We start from the raw sequence: 17,635 nt of genomic DNA on the forward strand, positions 1-17,635 counted from the left end.
TTTATCTAGCTTTTTTGCTATTGTTTCACTCATATTCATAAAGACAACCAAACAATTACTTCGAAATGAATTTCGTTCAGAATTTGATAGAAAATTACAAATTTGTTTGTTTATTTGTTGTTTTCGTACAATAATTACGAAATATCAACCTTCGACATGAATGTAAGAATTTCATTGAATCTATCTTACGATCTTTGACGAGTTTGTGAGCGATTTATCTTTGGCATGCGATTAATAATATCTGAAAATTGATACAATACTTTCTCCATATTTACTACACGAAGAAGTAAAATATTGATCACTCGTGACAAGCATGATTTAGTTCAACGTCCACAATTTTATGTGGGTTGGTTTACACTTTTATTACGTCATATAGTAGAACGATTAGGGGAGATCATTTTGGCTGGTTTCTCCTTCTATGATACTTAAAAGTGACAGATGATATAACTCATGCGTTTTAGGCGTCGTTTCTACAATCATTTCCTAAAACTTCTCGTGATGATTCTGATTAGCACTACCTCCAAGAATTAGAGGCTCTAGGCATAAAAATGGAATGAGGCCTACTCTAAATAATATAATTGGAATATGGAATATGAATGCTCATATTATAATAAAGAATATGATTTTTCAAAAAAAATTTAGGATATCAGTATATAGGTCAACCTTCAAGTAACTTCTGTTTGTTTGTTTGTTTTTGTTTTTCTTTTCTTCGCGATGGATTCTCCCGCCTTCGTCTTATGCCCAGTTCTCTACAATACTTTATGTTATCCAGTGCCACGATCATAATCACAGTTAAGACGTAGGAAAAAATAGACTCTATTCGTTCATAAAGTTTATAAATTTTAGTAAATTTCTTTTTAAAAGTGACAATTAATTTTTTCAATGGTTTAAAACCTTTGCTTAGAAATCTGTAAAATATTTCCTCGTTTTAATAATTAATATTGAGAAGATGCTCATGATGTTTACTAAGTGTTTTTTGGAGAACATGAGAGGGAATAAGTCTGTAATGGCTCACTTTTCTCTCAAGCGTCCATCAAGTTTTCAGACATTATCTAAAGAAAACAGAATAAAATATCATGCATAGAATTTAAGACGCATAAGGATATTTTAATGGCTGAGATGTTTCCTTAAAGGTTTCATAATTTTGTTCCCTTTTGTATTCTTGCATTCATTGTATTCTAACAAACTATATTCTACATGGAGCTTAATATTGAAATATGGTTCCATAAACAAGAAAATGATATTCGTAAATATATATTTTGGATTTAAATAACAATTTGCTAGGAAACTTACCGAAATTTATTTGCCATTATCTCACTTCATCGAAAAAACAGTGCGCGAAACTTACGGTGATGAAGAAGAATTAAAAATAACGAAGTAAATAAGAGAAAATTAAGAAGTAATTGTAAATATTTTCTACTTTCATCTATACTAAATACAAAGAAAGTGTTGTCAAAAAAATTCATACTCGATATTTTGAAGAATCTTCGCATTTCAGACCTCTGAGTTCGAAAAACACATTTTCGGCTTTATGTCTGTCTGTCTCAGCACGATAGCTCGAAATCGTTTTGTTCAGATACTTGAAATTTGATATATAGATTGAAAACCAAATTAGTAAATTTCTTAAAAGAGACCTCAGAGAAGTCTGCCTGTCTTGTTATTTACTAGTAAATAGCTACTCAATAACTAGAAAACGTAGAACGATAAAATTAGAGCTAGGAAGATAAATTTTGTTACACAGGTTTTGCATCTAAAATATAGATTTTTGTCAAATTGTGAAAGAAATCTGACAACGAATTGATTGTCTGTTGAACTGTTATAAGAACTCATAAAGGCAAAGTTGAAATCAATGAAATTCGGTATGTAATCTTTTAACACCAACTGCGGTTCTATATCGAATTTTGGTTTCTATTGATCAGAAGAAAGGCGTCCAAATTACGTATTCGAATGATAGATACAATAAAAATGCTAGATTTATGCAAAGATCTACATTTTGCAAGTATAATTCGCTAATGCCATGTAAGACATTTGGGGCTTTATCCAAGGCCTACCATTTCATGCGGGAGGAAGGGGATAAGAATTTTATTGGACATTATGCGATCATTTTTTGGGAACAACATTACCACCGATTTGTTTACTTTGCAAAAAAGATGTAAAAGGAAGTGAAAAACCAATTTTAATTAAACACGTTTCATTTTTTTTTTGAAATGCTAAGTAATGAATCGCAAAAAATTAAAATAAAAAGTTCAAGAAACCTTTAAAAAATGAATTAAAAATCTCTACTTTTACTTTTTTGTTTAGGACTTTCAAGTCCCGCAAAGCAGCAAAACTTAAAAACACTATTAACACATCGTTTTTTCTTCTTATATGTCTCATTAACTTTTCAACTTTCACTTTAACTTTTCAACTGTAAATGAATACCCTATCTTTTATCTGCCCCTAAGAATGTAAACATGATAGTTCTAAAACATGAATGAAATTCGGTTTCTGGTTCTAGTGCCAAAATTGTGGAAGCGTATCTAATGAATCCAGACGAACGTATTGACAATACGGTCGTTTTATTTATTAATATTTGTGTACTTTCGAACCTTAAATATCAAACGGTTTTGATTACTATATAATCTTCATATCATATAAGTAGATCGGTGCAAAATGGCGGGAAGTGTCTCCATTTTAAAATATACATTGGTACATAAAGAAACTAAATACAAAGCGCGTTAGAAAATACAAGATACGAAACACGTGAATCGAGCACTTTTCCTTTTTGTTTCATTGGTCTATTGCATATGATCTAATCTAATACTGGTTCAAAAACGAATGCTTTCATTTTAACCTTCCAGAAAGTGACTCGTGATCCTGGCATAGTTTAAAAAAAGAAAAAGAAAAAATTTCTGCCGATAAAAGTTGTCATGGTGACTTCATCGGATAGAACTCTCTTTGGATAGAAATATAAAATGAGAAACATTTTTGGGGATGTCCAAACGCATTTTGAAGCGACTGCGATTGACAGTTAACTGAAATGGTAAATACAATCACAGACAGAATTCCTTCAGTACGAATTTTGTAACATGCATTTGAATTTCACTCCGAGTAACAACAGGAAAATGGGAAACAATTTTCTTTATTTCCAGTTTTTCCGTTAATTTCCTTTTTAATAAAGAACTAATGTGACATTTTTTCTGTTGATACAAAAGAAAGAGGTTTTTCGTTTTAGATTCTGGAATGATGCCTTTCATACTTCAATAATATTTCAAAACAGAATAACATTAATCTCGACCATTATTTAAAAGACGATCTTTCAAATTTTTAGCTTCTCGTACGCGACGTATATGAGAGAAAAAATGCAATCGTCAAAGCAAAAAATAAATAAAAAATCGACATTCAGATTTTAACGAATTTCTCATATTGCTGCCTTTCCTGAATCCGGAAAAAATGTTTTAGAAATCTTGTCTATCTACTCTCCTAATATATATATTTGAATACTTTAATTGAAAAGCACAGAGTTCTAGAAACTTGACATTTGAGGAATGGTCTAAAGACATAAATTAAAGATTTTTTTTTTATCAAATTAAAAGAAAACTCTCATATTTCTAACTCGTTGATATATTCTTTTTTTTTTTTTAAATTTCAAAGTAGATTTTGTGATATTTTCTATTCAACTTTATTGCAATTCTTTATATTTTTAACAAGTACTTATTCTTTACATGAAGTTTCCTAAATATTTTTGCTCTCCATCTCCAAAGCTTTTCGCCAAGAAATATCGCTTCACAACTTCGAATAAAATGAGCTACCATTCTTTCTTATTTCTATATAGAATGTCCGGATGCGTGATTTTGTTTTCTGTACAGTTCATCACTTTTCATAGCAAGTACATCAAAGAACAATCGAGTCAGCTAATATTGGGGTAATTTCACTACCATCCTATTTACCTTCCATAACTGCTGTGTTCTGTTCTTATGAGAGGCGCCATCTTAACAGGACAATGTAGTATACCTTACGATGCATTTTCTCCTTGGGTGGTTTCGATGAAGAAAGTGTATTTTTATGTACTTTAATTACGTTTTTTCTGTGCCCTTGTCCACTATTAAAAATGACATAAATGTAACTTCAATTTTCCTATCAATTGACTCTGTAAGTAATTTTTCTCCAGTATTAACTACCAGTTAATAAGAGATTTACATAATCGAGGCATTTTTATATATACAGATCATAATTCTCTTCAATGCTTATCTTTTAACCCTCATACTGAAATGTTTAATTCACTTGCTTACCGACTTTCAAATCATCCATTTCTTATTAACATGAAAAAGCTGCCCGTAATATTACTACTGCGTGATGCGAAAATCGTTTATTAAAAAAATAAACTACTAGCATACAAAATATAAAAGAATTCGATAGAAATAGACATGTGATAGAAGGGCAAGCAGATATACTTTCTTACTTTTTATTTTACCATGATATAAAAACTGTAATACATAAAATCCAGTGGATGTCCAGAAGAAGTCCAATGAAGGCGAAACATTCTTCTCATGATGTTAATGATAAGAGCTTCTGGATTTCTTTTTTTTTCAGTCATAAGATTCAGCTTTAATTTAAATACAGAATTAATTGAATAGGAAATAGCGAATTTTATTTATTTCTGCATTAGTTCCTTTCTTCAAACATAACAAATTAATATTGGATTATCATAAATATTATATCACTAATCGGGAAAAAACAAATAGTAATCTATCATTCAAGTGCTTTATATGAATAAGTCGCCTATCTTTCCACTTTCTCCATACAAAATATATAGAGAGAAATCGTCAAAAAATTCCAGTTTGGATTGGCGCATTAAAACGGTTATAATTTTCATCACAATTCGTTTACTGGAAATCTGTAGATTTGCATGGAAATGCTATAATTGAAAAATTTTAAAGAACTAGAGGAATGAATTATCCTCATAAGTGCAGATCTCTCTCAGATTTTGAATAAACGGCAGCGGAATATTTGCTTGTCGACCAGTCGTGATAATTCAAAAACACAAGGATTTATATCATGAAAGTTGATTATCTTATCATTGAAATTAAAGATTTGTGTCAAATGTTGGGTCCAATCGTTTAACGGAAAGCCGTCTCAAATGCCTACAAGTAATGCATACTTAATTTTCTTGTCACAAAGTTAACTTAAAATAATCTCAAAAACTCACCATGTTAATTATTTGAGAGAATAGTCCTACTGGGGCTTTTAAGTCAACTATTGCAATTTAATGCAAACTATTTCAATTATTGAATTTTTTGAAACTATACCGTTATTGCAAGTATATAAAAATACTTTAACGAAGCAATAAATAATAATAATAATTCGCATATCTTTTATTAGGGTGTGCTTCTTACAGAACCCTAATAATGTGAATCCTAAATTCCTCAATATTTTGTATTTTGAACTTATCATACAACATGTCACCACCGGTAAATTAAATTATTGTGTATAAAATAAAATAAAACTCTAATTGAATGTTTCCGTATAAAAATAAATGTATGTTTGAATTCCTTGAGTATATTAAAAATCGGACATCTATTTTTTAAAAACAAAGCAAATGGCACATTTAGACAAGCATTCAGACGGGAGAAGTATAACTGAGTTTCTATCTGTAAAAGAACTGAAAAAATTCCAAAATTCTTATTCGAAATAAATTATGGGATGTATACTCAAAGTCAATGTTACCATACATACTTCACCAAAAAGTATTTTGACAACGTATAAAATATAAGATTAAAGGCAACACAAGGTGGAAAATATTTCCGCGTTTGAATAAACTTCTTTTGCTTTTCAGCACACATAAGAAAAAAGAAGATTAAAAAAAAAAAATGGATTCAAAATTGGATTTGAGTCACGAAGAAGAAAACTTATTTCCTGCGAGAAGAACGAGAAGACGGGGAGAGGAAGAAAAATAAGATAAAGTTAAAGGGGAATGGTCTTTGGGGGAAGGGAATCTTTAAAAATAGAAGGAAATCAGAAAAAAAAAGACATTTAACTGAATATTCATGGAATAAGGAACTTCACAAGAGAAAAAAGAAATCGATGTGCTTAGTTGAACCGGAACGAGTTTTATACAGGTAATAGTTTATATATTTATACAAAATATATATGTTGTATGAATGTATATGTGAATATTAAGCAAAAGAATGAATGAATGAGTTATACTATGTTACTAAATAACAATTCCCTTACAGATAAAAAGAAAAAGGCACCAAAAATATCCAGTCTTAAAGCAATATTTTTTACTAGGTCTAAATAAAATAACTATCATGTCTCGGAGATATAGGACCACAGAGTCCAGGTGTTCCGTCCAAAACATTCATCACGTCTTCTACTCCTAGTATGAGATATATTTATAACTTTGTGTGTGTGCATAATGATATCTTTTAAATTAATTTATATTCTAATTGGTTTCTATTTTTTATCTTAAATTAGCCCATGTTACTTTATTCGAGAACTTTCTCTGATTTTCTGTTCCGAAACCCATTTTTCTGTCACGGAATCTAAAAAATTTCTTACTATAAAGTTTTCACTCTCCGAATGAAAGAATAAAAATCCCTAACGCCTACATCCTATTCCTAACGCCTACACACACACTCACACATATATATAAACATAATTTTGCAGATGCGTGAGCAAAAAGTGAAAAGAAGACACTTTTCGAATAAACTTCAATTTGTTTTTTCGTAGGTGAGCATAATCTATACGCGGCAGGAAGCGATAACACTATGTCTGTTCACATTGCAATACAAGAGACAAGTTTTCTCTTAGGGCTTTTTACTAACAAAGTCGGTTATGGATTTCATTGAAACGTGCTGATATAGAAAAGGGAATCTTAGGTATCTTCAAAAAAAAATAACGTGGTAGGCTTTTAGGTATTTTTATCTTTTCGCTCGGAGTGTTGGAAATCAAAACTCGACAATTTTTTGAGCACCTGTTAGAAATAATTGAATAAAATAAGAGGGCTTTGGATCAAGAAATAAGAGAAAACTTTAGAATAAAGTAACATGGCTATTTTAAGTTTTTTAAAAAAGGAAATTATTTGAGATTTAAATTAAAAATGAGATATCATTGTATCTAAACAGAAAGAGAGAATATTCCATGATCGAAGATTAAGGTAAATTTAGCAATTAGCTTCCTAATCATGTTTTTTAGACAACCCGGGCTTTCTATGGACTCTCAAACTTTTCACAAAATTTCTATACCTAATTCTTATGCTATTCTTGTCCAATTCTTATGATATGCCTATGCTATTGTTGAGCACGGGCCCTCCTGAAATGTTAATCTGCATCCTCCTCTCTCGCCGCCTTAGTGAAAAGTGACATAAAACCAAAACATTACATCTCAGAAAATACAATTGTTGCAACTATAATTTTGTGGATTGCCAAGCTTATTACTGGATTTGCACCATACTGTAGCGTATGTAACTTTTAACTATAGAAGTTGTTGAAGAGTTAAAATCTGTCTATAAATTCTAATTCTCCCTGTACTTTGAAAATTTTTCCGAGTTAACTTCTAACGACATTATTGGTTGGAATATTTCATTCAACCCTAATCCTTAGTTTCAGTTGCTTAGAAACTAGCTTATTTTGAAGATTTCTTCTTGCAAATTTCTAATGACATGACCGATCATGATGCCGGCATATTTCATTCGTCATTAATACGGAGTTTCCATTGCTTAGAAACTAGTTTATTTAGAAAACTTCTCCAAACCAACTTCTAATGACTGTTATGGTCATGATGCCGATGTATTTCACTCGTCACTAATCCGGAGTTTCAGTTGCTTAGAAACTTTCGTAGTATTTCTCCACTTTTCACTTATTTAAAACGAACTAAAGAAAAGCTCTTCCTTTGCAGTCAATCATGCAAGTAATTACGTTAAGTGCAAAGGAATTTCACAGACATTTCGGCACATCGATACGGCCATTAGGAATTAAACGACTCCAATTCCACTTTTTATGTGTGCCCGTTACAGTGCTTCTCATTAGCAGTTAAATTTTATGACCGGGAAGAGAATACAGCTCATCAAAAGAAAATGGCTCCAAACTCAAAAGAAAATAAGATTTAAAAAAAAGAGCACTTTCCGGAAAATAATGAAAGGAATTTCTGCACAAATCTGCTAGAGTTATTAAACAAAATGAGAGAATTTCGCTATTTTGTCTGGAAATCTTTTTTACCCTATTTGAAGGAATTTATCGACACAAAAATGCTCCCTTTCTCTTTTGATTGCCTCAAAAAATAGCATAAAAAACGTTTCAAAATGTCGTGTTCGTATTGGAAGAAATGAGTTCTTTTAATAATTATGGGCTTTTGTTTTGGATTGTGTCAAATCAGAAGAGTGTTTGCGAATAAAGGAATTAAAATGATAATCTGAAATAAATCTGTATCTCTACAGTTTATAAACGAATAAAAATTACAGTAAAATTACAATAGGGGAGCACATTTTTAAGATGATTCTTTTTAAAATTGCTTTACGACTGAGCAATTACTCTGCGTAAATTATATTCAGAATGATTGTGATATTTTATTTAAAATAGTACTTTCAAAAAATGACCGGTATTCTTTATTTTCTTGTATACGGAGCACGCATTCACAAAATACTGCAACTGATAAAAGTCCAAATTTGAAATTTTTATGAATGCCGTCATTTTAAGCCTTCCGAGTTCAAAATAGCCCTTTTTGGAATGACACTATTTGTCCATCTCTGTGTCTATCTGGTTTCATTATTTCAACCAGGGGGGATGGTTCCACAAAACTTTCTCTCATAATCTTGAATAAAGGCGCATTTGTTTTTTAGACAGGTTTATTTCCAACCGATTGAGAAAAATTTGACATAGAAATACAACTGGAGTCACAGAATCCCATACCAAATTTGATATATTTAAGCCATGGGATTTTTGAATGATCGCGTTTACATGCTATTGAAAGTACAGACCGTCAGACAGTCAATCCCTTGTTGGCTTTGGCTGAATATTTGGTAGGTGTCTATATTATAGAAGATAAATTTATGCATCGATTTTTAACTATCTTCATCTCTTCGTTTAGCATTTATCGTGTTAACTTATATTCGAATAGCCAGGCAGGCAGACTTCTTTTGAATTGATTTTGCGCAAAATTTGATAGAAGACTACAAATTTATGTAAAGACCCTGTATCGTATCTCATCTGCCTACCTCAATTCGATTTATCTTTGTCACAGACATTTTCTAAAATTGCGTTTCTCTGAAGCTGGAACTCTGAAGTCTGATACGTGGAGATTCGTCAAAATCTCGAGTTCGAATTTTTCGATGATTACAGTACTTCTTTTATATTTCTTACATGAGAAAGTAAATGCGACGGACTGGGCTTTATTGTTGAATAAAGCTAATGCAACAAAAGGGGGGGGGGGGGCGTCATGCCCGGATTTCTCTAAAGCAGGCTCAGCGCAAATTAAACCAAATCTGCAAAAGATGTTCGTGGAACTGATATTTACAGTTGAATGTGAGCAGGACTGAATGCAGGTCATGACATGAAATCACATGAAGTGACATTAAATGTAATGACTAATTGCGTTTGACTTGTTTCTGTCATGTTAACCATATTGACAAGATCGGTTGGAAATAATCTAAAATAGTCTAAAAACAGTTCAAAGTAATAAAATCCTGCCCCAAATGGCACTCTTGTTGTTTTAAAAAGGGACTATCTTCCACATATTAGTTTTAATGCGCCTCCTATCTGTCTGTTTATCTGGATCTCAGCTTCGTTTCAAATTGCTTGTTTATCTAAATAATCACGTGCCTCATTACCTGGAAGGCAGAATCTCACTTTAATCCATTCCAATCTTGGCACGTCTTCTGAAGGGTTCGCTTCCCAGCTGTCGGGACAAACTGTCTTTAAATCAGCAGAAGGATGGAGCATCTTCCCGATCAGTTATCTAAAAGTGGCGATCTTGAAATCAAGTGATCTTTATTACTTTCTCGCATGTGAAGTATAAGGAAAATATTAAAATCGTGAAAAAATTAGAATTCGAGAATTTGGCGAATTTCTACGCTTCAGATCTCCCTGAATGAAAGCAACACATTCTTGGCAATATATCTGTCTATCCATCAGTGACAAAGATCGCTCAAAAACGATTGGAGCTAGATGGGTGAAATTTTATATATAGTCTTTTCACCAAATTTGTAGATTACCATAAAATTTTGAGACAATTAATTCAGAGGAAGTCTGTCTGTCCGGTTATTTTAATATAAGTTAACACGATAACTACAAAACGAAAAGAACTAGATGGATAAGATTCTATACACAGATTTAGCATCCGTAGTGTAGACAATTATTAAATTTTGATCCAAATGGAACTGAGAGATGACCGTCTGTCAGTCTATATTTTCAGGAACATGCAAATGCGATAGCTCAAAAAGGCGATACTTTAAATATATCAAATTTGGTGTATGGATTTATGAATACCAGTGTAGTTCAGTATCAAAACGCAAAAATGCAAATTTGATTTTCGGATACTATTAACCACATGCTAGGTATTAATCGCCAAGAATCACACGATAGGTTCAGTAAAAGTGCTAAATCCACGCCAAAGGTTAATATTTCTTAACTATTGTACACCAATACCATACATAGTACTATCTGGTATAACAACTTTATTAAGAGTGTATGCGTGGAAGTTTGGGGGGGGGGGATTACTCCCGTTGGTTTCAATATATGAAAAAAAAAAAAAAACGTCTTAAAATGCTAAATGCATATCTTAACTATAACAAAGTTGAAAATATATATAGTCAGATGATAACAAACATCTCTTTAATCAATTCTGAAGCTTGAAGGGAAGAGTTACAGAATTTGGATCGTAGTCTAGATTGAACCTCAATCATAATAAATATTTGGACCATGGAACAGGCATATTATGTTGCAACGATGAAAAATGTGGTTTGGGGAATACTTTGTTAAAGAAAGTGGTTGTTAATGGCAGAACAATTGCTTATGTTTAGATAGCATCAGGCCAAATATTTTCACAAATTTTTAGCAATTATTAAGTTATTTTTAAAGTACCTAACCAAATATATTATTACATATTGAGAGGATATTTATTAGGTACTACTTACTATAATGATGTTATAATGATAATTTACTGATAAAATTAGGTGAATGTTGTTGTTGTTTCTATTCAAAAGTTATTTAGATAGGACTTCATACAGTTGCCTAAATGGATTGTGGGGTTCCATTTTTTCTTGAACTACAAGAAGAGACCAGAAAACAATTATAATCATTAGGCATTATCATTATTCTACTATTTTAGACATTATCATTATTATTCTCACAAATAGACAGTGAAACCAGTCAAAAAAATATTACAAAAGGACACAGAAGACATAGGCGGCTCGTGGGTTTAGAACTAACAGTGCCGCAAAAAATATTTGTCAAGATAATAAAGATAAGATGCAATTAAAAAAATCCACTTATCTTTAAATAGACCAAAATTTTTTCAGTGTAATTATCTGAGTTGTGTTTAAAAAATTTATCGTCGTATCTTTTTTTTGGAAAATGACATCCAACAACAACAAAGAAAAAAAATGCTTGTGTTTCTGTTGTGACAGCGTGAAATCAAACAACAGCGTGAAAAAAATGAAGGAAAACAAATTAAGAAAACGAAGGAGATTCATGGGTAGAAAAAAACTATAAAACTAAAAAGAAAATCTTATAGCTTAGTTAGAAAGGAATAGCTTTATCAAATATGATTTTCAGACTGAACAGTTTAATTAAACCCAATCAAAGTGTTATCCCTCATGCCCCGCAAAATGTTTTGGATCTTGACTAAGGCATGACATTTGAATACAATAGTTACGAAATATTAACCTTTGGAGTGAGTTTAACACTTTTACTGAATCTAACGCACTGAATCTTACCGAATCTTTTACTGAATCTTAGCACTTTTACTGCATTGTTACAGATCTATAACGGCAATCATAAAATTGCATAATATATGTGATACATTTAAGTCACTGCGTTTTTGAGTTATGGCGTTTTCATCCATTTCTATTAGCGCTTTTGAGTTATAGACAGACGTTCTTTTCCTGGTTGGATTTTGTTCAGAATTTGATAGGTACCTACACTATAGATGTTAAATCTCTGTATCTAATTTTATCCATCTAGCTTTTTTTTTTTGTTATTATCGTATTAACTTATACTGGAACAGGTGGACAGACAGACTTCCTTTGAATGGAGTTTGCTCAAAACCTAAAAAAATCTATAAATTTAGTGTTAAGACCAGAAATAAAACCATTCATTTAGCTCAAAGCATTTTTGAATTATCTTTGTCACAGATAGACAGGCAGATATAATGCCAAAAATGTGTTTTTCGCACTCAGGCAAGTCTGAAACGTGGAGATTTGTCAAAATATTTAGTTTTAATTTCTTGATATTATTAATTATGTCATTATTACGTTCATTATTTGAAGTTCAACAGGGTTCTCCTATATTTATCCCCAGGTTTTGCATTCAGCTTTGCAGTGCCATGAAGAGAATCTAGCATGCATTTCAGACATTTCCCTATAATTGATCTAAATTTGCTATAAATAGCAATTTTAATGTTAATAATGCAAACAAAATTCTATTCCTTCAACATGCAGGAGACATGGGACAATTGATGGATTTGATCAAAAATAATGATAGAAATCTGCGATTCTGATGATAAAATGACATGTCAAATCTCAACCATCCTGCTCTCTGTATTTTGATAAATCGCTTTTACAGAACAACACACATAATTCGAAAATTATGTTCTCCGACTCGACTTTTAAACCATGAACATCATCAAAATGTGCCTGCCGTATTTCATCACCATTAAAATACTTTCTCTGCTACGAAAAAGGAAGGGAGGGTAATAATGGGGGTATCAGAGATCTGGTCATGAAGCATCGTACCTCGATAATGCATTTATCGTGTCTATAATATTTTTGAAAACTTACTCAAAATTAAACTACGATGACTTCACAAATGTTGCTTTTAGTATCTTCTCAATGTGAATATACATAAACCTAGTAATAATAAAGATGAATGTATATGTTTTGCAGCTTCACAGATCGGATCGTATGACTCATGGCTATGAAATTCCTCACATATATATCTTAAAACGTGGAAATGTTCAACTGGGAATGATTGTATTAAAATTTTAATCAAAACTTTAATTTCCTGAAAATTAAGCTGAACTTTTTAAAATGTTGGCGTTTCTCTGCGATAACTTCTGAAAATGTTACATCACTGAAATAAATCTTACACCGTTTCAAAATGAAATGTTTGAAGTTTTAACGATTCAAATTAAAAGCATTGCGAATTTTTTCTGAATTTTGTCAATATTTTAAAGTTGTTTATTTTGGTATTTTTATTTTATTATTTTGGAAATATATTAAACTTTGTTTTGCGCCATTTTCAACAATAGATTACATTGTTGCCCATGAATTCTAACCATCTTTATCGTTTCATGAAATACTAATAACTTTAATGATTAGCTAACTCTCTAAAGATACCGGTTATAACAAGTAAATCGTTTAGATAATATTTCATGCCCATGATTCCGTCAAATAGTAAAACATAAAAGAAGTATTATTAATAGTCTTACACATGTTTTGTTCGTTGCATCTTGGAACTTTTCTAATGGAGACCAGTTTCATGACAACATAGCGCTATTATGTCCGATTTATCTTATAAAAGCGGCGCTTTTTTTTACTCGTCCTGTAAACTACATAGATATTAGACAAAATCCTTCTTTAATTTTCAATAGAAGAATAAAATCATGCCATCGAATATTTTGATGACACAAAGAAAACGATTTCGGTTTCAAAACCAAACTTAATATATTGCTTTGAAATTTACTTAAAAATGTGTTTAAAAGTTAATAAATTAAGTAAGTAGATAATTTTTAAGTAAAATTTAAACAATAAGTCTTCCCACAGTAAATTATATAATTTTTTCAATAATTAACAACTAAGTGCAAAGTTTTTAAAAAATACTACGTAAGTATATTTAAAGAAAAAAAATATTTTATTTTAAAATTTCGATTCTTGATGAATGAAAATACAAGAGATAACTCGGATCGTTTATTCGTTTCCTCCGAATTGCCAATTCCAATATTTCATTAAATTTTGTATCTCAGCATAAAAATTATTAACAGCGTTTAAAAATTCATGTTTCGATTGTTTGTAAAAATTGTTGGATAGGCATGACATTCACATTTCATTTTTTTAATAGCAGACAGCGTGAGAAATCCTCGTGTTAGGATTTATTTAAAACAAATATCTATTTTATATAAAAATATTAGACAAGAAAGCAGTGCCAAATACTTCAGCCAGCATCTGAATTTGACTGAACATATTTAGTGAAAATATATTTCCAAAACCAAAATCTCATCGAAAGCATTTTTAATAATCGATAAAAATTGACTAATTCAAAGCTGTTAGTACATGAAAACATTATCAATAAATAAGTAATTTTAATAAAAGAAAACGGTATATGGAATTTTAAATTAATTAATAAACAAAATAAACAATTATATTCACATATAACATATTCAAAGTCTTTTATTTTTCGAAAATCAGAAATTTTTATTGTTATTTTAATGAAATATTTTTTCAGTAATAAAATTCTAGATTGTATAAAAAGCTTTAAAAAATTATTCACTTAATAGATAGATAGACTGAAGATAGAAGATAGCATGTCTGTAAGTAATTCAAACAATTCAGAAATACAGTTTTAAAAAATATATAAAATGGTAATGCTTAGGCTGGAATGTAACTGTGTGGGGAGCCATAGAAAAATTATTCTGAATGCAGTTGAATCTAGAACTATTTAATTTCGCTTATATTTACTATTGAGGCAATAGGTGCTCTTTCAGAAAGGGTTTACGAAATTCAAGTCGAAACGAATTGAAATTTTTTAATTTCCTTCACAAAATTTTCTTGGCGTATACAAAAATCAAAATCAATTCAAAATTCAAAAAATATAATTTTCTATGATGTTAGGTTTATTTCCGTGCAACTTTTTTTGTAATTCCGAAAAAAACTTTTACTAAACAGTGGATGCAATATACTTTCAGCATTCATTTCGCTAGTGAAATACAGAATAGATGGTTTAATTTAAGTAATTCTTAAAAAGTAAATTTATTATTAATAAATCTACATTCCTAAATTGCTAAATTTTTGGGTTTTGCTTGAGTATTTCTATTTCATATTTAATGGAACTGCTTCGCATTTCTGATGGCTTTATTTTTTAATTTTATATCTAGATTAGAAACTAGTAAAATAGTATCAAACCTCATAATAGTATCAAATAAAAGCATGGGGGTAAAATAAATAATACTTTTTAAGAGGATAATGTTATAATGCAATGATGCTTACGAGTAGATGCTTGAATTTCCTTTGATTTTTTTGATTCGGAAATAAGGAAAAGAAATTCATATTATAGAATATATTTTAATATTATGTTAATACGAACTTGATAAAAAAATAAGAATTACAAAGGATTTTGAATTAAAATCTCAGAATAGCCAAATTCCACACTTTTGTAATTGATATTCCAAAAAGGCCGTAATATATCAACTGATAATCTTACTCATAGAAAAGCAAATTTTAAAAAAGACTTCCTTAATATGTTAAGTTATATTTTCACCCTAGAGTTGATTGTTACATGCATACGTTTATTTTAATACTTCATAGCTAATCCATTTAACATACATCCTTCTCGATCACTTTATTGCTTATGGAATTTACGTTACATACTTGTCAATAGCTTATCTGATATTTGACAATTGTAATTTCGTGGAAAGTACTTTAAATTTTCTTCACAAGTATTGAAGTTTCATTTAAAGTTTTGTGGCAATGGATTAAATGTTTAATATTTTTATAAATAAAAATAGCCACGAAAATAAACTTATTCCAAGCAGAGCCAGGTCGATCACTTAGTCAAAAACACACACACAATATATGAATGAGATAGGCATGCATTCAAACACATAATTTCAAAAATTTAATCTGTGGAAGTGAAAAGTAAATGAAAACACATAAAAAACTATTTATATTCTATTTTATCATTTAGTAGTCACTAGTTCAATTTTTCCAATATTATTTTTAAGTTTAATTTAAGGAAGGTTTAGCTTTTTGATGGTAGGAATAGGTATTATGTTCCGAGAATTCTATAGATGATAATCTGGGAATACATAAGTACAATCCCTCTCAATAGAATTTTAGATGAATTTTTTTATGGTCATAAATTAATTCAATAAGTTGAAAACAATATTCTACAATTTGTAACACTGAGCTATCAATATTCGAGGATATTTTATATTCGTTCAGTATATTAACCTAAATATACTGAATTATACTATATTAACCTATTATACTATATTAACCTAAATATAATGTTTGAAGGAATTATTTGCCTTATCATAACATCTGAGAAAAATGTTGAGTAAATTTCCTAAATTCTATATGCTTATGGATCACAATCTTCTCGGCGAGCATTCCCTGTTTGTGTTTTTTTAATTACACATGTGATGGTGTAGGCCTGTTCATACACGAATTAGCAATTTTTCTAATAAATTATTTTGCTCGAACATTTATGGGTGCAGTGGACGATTCAAACGCGAAAAATTGACCAACATTTTGAATTTTTCGCTGATACAGATACTTTCAGGATAGTGGTAGCATTTTTTTACAGTTTTATGCCAACTATGTTTGATCATCATTAAACTTTTAATTACAACGCTTTATGTATGTAGCATTATTAATATGTTGTATAAATATAAATAATTAAACAGCGGCTAGTAAATTTGGTTGAAATCAATGAGAGTGGGATCTTAATCTGAATTCGTATCTATATTAATACATATATATATAAAGTTGCCAATGAATTGCCAACTTTTTGTACCTTTTTTTACTTATGCCTTTAATTTTTTCTTTTTACTACATAAAAATATCACGAAACTGTTAAGAAAAACTAAGTTCAATAGTTCAGAAATTGAAAAATTTTGTTCTGAACGCCCGTTATGCCTTTAAAAATAATTTTTTTATTAAACTAAAATTTAAAAATAAAAAGATAAATAAAAATGAGTAGTTTAAAAACTGATTCATTTTTTTTTCAGATTAATGCCGAGCATTTCAGGTTTCATTCTTTTAATTACGCATACTATAGAATACTCTTAATTTACATATTCATCGCATCAACAATTTACCTTTAGCATTACTTGAAAAAGAAACACCTCCAGCGTCTCATTTTAAAGGTCAATTTTTCCGAAGCGATAAATAAACAAGCAGTGTTCGCTAATACGAGATAACAACAAAAAAGTAGTTTTGCCCGACCTCAAAAGAGGACTCGGTCGCTAAAAATAATCGCGCCTCAGTCGTCACAGAGCTATTTATAGCAGCTCCGAATCCACGCAGTTCGGAATCGAGATGAAGAGAAATATATTACCTTTGGAGTGACCCTTGCGTGGTCAGGACGAGAGGTCCGCGTTTACAGTACCCGCTCGGATTTTTGTGACACTGCTCTTCTGGAAGGAGTCGAAAGATCCGAAATCCTGGGGATGTCTTGATCCTGGGAGAAATCGGTTGCTTCTGAGACTAGAGTTCAGGGTTGCC

General features: G+C 30.5%; 1 protein-coding gene across 1 annotated transcript in view; it reads right to left on the minus strand.

Moving 5' to 3' along the window:
* The window catches only part of LOC129988447 (serine/threonine-protein kinase SBK1-like), an 88,816-nt gene extending 71,181 nt beyond the window's left edge, over window positions 1–17,635 (minus strand). Inside the window, exon 1 of the mRNA XM_056096675.1 lies at window positions 17,469–17,635. The gene's annotated coding sequence lies outside the window, so the exon portion shown is untranslated. The remainder of the gene's footprint in view (window positions 1–17,468) is intronic.

Source organism: Argiope bruennichi, chromosome 10 (assembly GCF_947563725.1).
Source record: "Argiope bruennichi chromosome 10, qqArgBrue1.1, whole genome shotgun sequence".
NCBI lineage: Eukaryota > Metazoa > Arthropoda > Arachnida > Araneae > Araneidae > Argiope > Argiope bruennichi.